Here is a 4,095-nt window from a genome sequence, read left to right as displayed (position 1 = left end):
ATAGGGCAAGAAGGCTTCACCCGTAAAAAGTCCTAGCCCTGTGTAGATTAAGTGTCTATATGCACCATATCATCCAAAACCTCTATGAATGTCTCAACATGTAGACCCTATTTCCACAACAATCCTATGATTCAAATTCTGGGGCTAGGTTGAGGCTTTGATTATTTATTCTAACTATTCTAATCCTGGTGTACCTAAAAGCCTTCTCTTGCTGAATGTATGCCATACGAGAAGGAAGACAGCTAATCAGACACAAACTGCCATGTAAATAACGGGACAGAGATTAAAAGGGGGGTTATGATGCAAGGGGGGGTTTGCTGTATGTATTGCTGAGTGTCTGTGTGATCTTTCTTTGGTTTGATGATGCTTCTCTGGGTCGAAAGTGTACTGTATTTAACCTGTATGTCCCCCCCCCCCCTCCTCCCACCCCACACCCCCTCTAACATGAGAGGATACACTTTTTTGTTCATTTATTGAAGTGGGAGAGAAAGAGAGTGAGTTGTAACCGCTATGAACTCATCGGTCCAAAGCAAGCACTGAGGACATCCAGTTAAGCACCTTGTGTTGCACTACGACCTTGTAATCAAAATGAAAATCAATGCTCTATTCTCTTAAAATGGTTGCAGTACTTGTCTTGTGCCCATTATCCAGTTAAACTGTATGGACGAAGGTGGAATCCAATTGGGATAGAAAATAGGCAGCTGACTCAATGTGTAAAACAAACACTTCGTCCAACTTTTCCAGCTCTGAACTTTATCGATCCAGAGCCAAACTGTAAAATCAATGTCATGGACATTTCACTCAGGTTTGCTACCTTTCCGGAGACATGTATTGATTGCCGCAGCGTGGCTTTCCATTGATTTACGTAGACTTGTCTATCCACCCATAATCAACTTGTTGATTTAACCATGCTGAAAGATTCATCTTGAATTTTGATTGGCTAAGAAAGGCAAGGAGAATTTAGTGGAGTCATAACCCTTAGATTGTTGATAGCATAGCTCCCTTGATGCTGCCATTTTGTTTTGATCACTTTTCCTGAAGGCTGTTTAAATCTTGAAACAAAGTATAGGTGATTGTGTTTATCCAAGGGCTTCATTATAAAGCTTGTAACCCCGGCTCATTGTTACTGTAGAGCAACCATATTTTCACTTTGTGTTCTATCAATAACATGCACTAAACCTTGTTCTTTGTTGTACATGGGTCACAAGTCTACGACCTAATTTCATCAGCAACACAGGAATTTTCTATTGCGTTTGTTTTGGGTTTTTTTTTTTTTCCTATGGGAAAGGTACATGCCAAAATGCCAATACGATTATGAATGAATTGAGTCCATTTGAGTGAATAGCTGTTGTGTGCTACTGTTCCAGTGCAATCAGTTGGTCCTCTTCCCTATTCCTTTGTGCTAATACCAGAGTTTGCCCTATTAAGCTGCTATCAGGACTGTGCTGATATTATTTGAATGAGTCCACAGTCAGTGAGAGCAAGATGGAAGGATAGTTAAAGAGCTAATGTTTCAGGCAATATCAGGCACTGTCTCTGTTTCATTGCAAGAGTTTTCATCCATCCAGTAAGATACTGTTGTGTGTAATTCACTCCCACTCAAAGGATGGCATCCCAGACACTTTGATCAGCACCACTCTGTTTGAACCCTCAGCCATGAGGCCGATATAGCTCTGGCCTACCACACACTTCTGTGTCAGCTATCTGTTTCGTGTCTGTGTCACAAGTGTGTCGAGTCTGTTGGCTTCAAGCCACCGTCAACATGTTGTGCATGATGCAGTGTTGTATTTGCCTGATGACGGGGGGTTCAAAGTGCGATTGTTTAATGGTTCTTCTTCTGGACCTTGCTATGAAGTGGGATTGAAATCCCTCATCCATGTTTGACACTGACTGACAATTATTGAGAGTCTCTAAGTTTCAAACCTCTCATTCTTGCTGTACCAGAAAATAAGGGTACTGAATGCCTTGGTGTTGATATCTTAGCAAATCAGGGTATTATTTTTGTTCTGAAAAGTGTCTCTTATTTATCGGTATATTTTGTTTGGTTGTTGTTTTGACAATGTGCCCCATGCACATGGACTGTATATACCTTGTGCCTAGTATATCTAGTTTCCACACAGTCTATTTTGTGGTATGTATGTGCCTGTAAAAATGCAAATTCGTGTTTTTATTTTCAACTCGCAATATATGTAAAAACATTAGCTGAAGACTAGTATTGCTAAATTAAAATGACAATGTCAGTATATATAATTTTCCCTGATATGGGAAACACAAAATTGCACATTTTTGTTGGTTTGAGCCTTCCAACACCATGCGCGCTGTACTCTCTATACTCATCTTCTGTACATATGGTATACACAGAGCTGTGGGGCACATTGTTATGTTTTTACCACAAACCTGCTGTACGAGGAACATTTTCTACAGCGAGAGGGTGAGCTCCGGCAGGCTTCTGGTGGATACCGGCAGTCTAGACATTAGCTTAGATGACCTGCTTCCTGCACAGAGCCAACAATATTTAAATAAAAGTAAAATGTGGAGATGCCTGCACAACAATAATGCAGAGACAGAACTATGCTGTGCACACAGGATAGAAAATATTTCTTTAACTATATGTTGCACAGTTCGTTAAGCTTTCAGATGCTGGTATTCAAGATTTGAAAACAATCCCTCCAAGACTGTGAATTTGGCCCAAGAGCCGCAGCAGTTACCTTGACAGGATATAGCAGAGTGCATGCTTGTATTTTTCTTATCTAAGCAGAGTTCTGTATACGATTCTTAGTGGGACCTTCAAATGTAGACTTTGCCGTGTAACAACTTACTGTACGATGATTTTACTTAGTCTAACAGTTATATCTTTGTGTCGTAGCTACTGTAGCCTGCTTAGCTTACCTAAGCCTTCTCTCTGCTTCAGGACTCTGTGTATCGTGCGTTTGAGTTTATGTGCGTGCGTGTGTGTGTTCCTGTGCCTTTCCTTCTATAATGTTGGTCCCACTTGAGAATACGATGCTTTTAAGGGTCTGAGACCCACGCGAAGCAGAGAGAGATAACCAACACAAGCTGGAAAAAAAAAAAAAAAATCTCACATGGTCAGGATTTCATTTGTTATTAAACCACTGTTAGTGCTCTTAGAAACAACTCTAGCACATCCCTAGGTCTAGTAGCATTCCACAGCCTGCACGAGCCGTACAGTGTAGGCGTCCAGACACAATTTACCAGCACCATGTAGACAACAGCACAGATATTTGACGCAGTGTGTGTCCTCTCTCTCTCTCCCTCTCTCTCTCTCTCTCTCTCTGTCTCTCTCTCTCTGTCTCTCTCTCTCTCTCTCTCTCTGGAGGCCAGTCTGCAATCACTTCAGGCTCTGCTCTGGCTTCTGCTCTTTTCAAAAAGGTTCAAGCATCTCAGAACTCGAACTCTGTCTAAGTTGATGTCTACCATCCAGGTCCAAATCAGCTCCTCGCTCCAAACCACGGCACTTTCTTTAGATCTCTCGTAGGATCAGAATAATACTTGTGAAGCTGTTTTAGAGAACAGGTGACTTTTTTTTTTCCACTATACAGTCTGTACAGACTGAGATGCTTGGCTGCTGGTGAGGGCAAGAGGCTGATTTGGACGTGGGTGCAAGGCTGTCCTGTCCACCACCTCTGCTGGTTGGGAACACAGTGCCACACCCTGGTCTCTCTCAATAAGAGTCTGGTCTGTCAGTCAGTGGCAATGTTGTTTAAGCGTTCGTAACAAGATGATTCATTGTTGTGCAATAAAAAGATGAGCGCATTGGCATACTTACCGGAGTCTTGAGTTTTTATTAATTGCTGTTTCTTTAATTATTGTTTGTTTGATGTGTATTTCAGTATGCTGTGTGGGAAGTAGTGTGTGTGTCAGTGTGATTTTGACTAAGCTTTTAAAGCGACCCCCTGTTGTTATACTAGTTGTTTTATAATGGTACATACACACACGTGCACACATACACCTAGTAAATCAGCAAGGGTTGCTAACCCCCCCCCATACCTCAGTGCTGATGAGATCTCTCTCTCTCTCTCTTGCTCTCTCTCTCTGTCTGTCTGTTTCTCTCCCTCTCTCTCTCTCTTTCTCTCT

Source organism: Myripristis murdjan, chromosome 17, assembly GCF_902150065.1.
Source record: "Myripristis murdjan chromosome 17, fMyrMur1.1, whole genome shotgun sequence".
Taxonomy (NCBI): domain Eukaryota; kingdom Metazoa; phylum Chordata; class Actinopteri; order Holocentriformes; family Holocentridae; genus Myripristis; species Myripristis murdjan.
Note: the sequence above shows the minus strand (reverse complement) of the source record.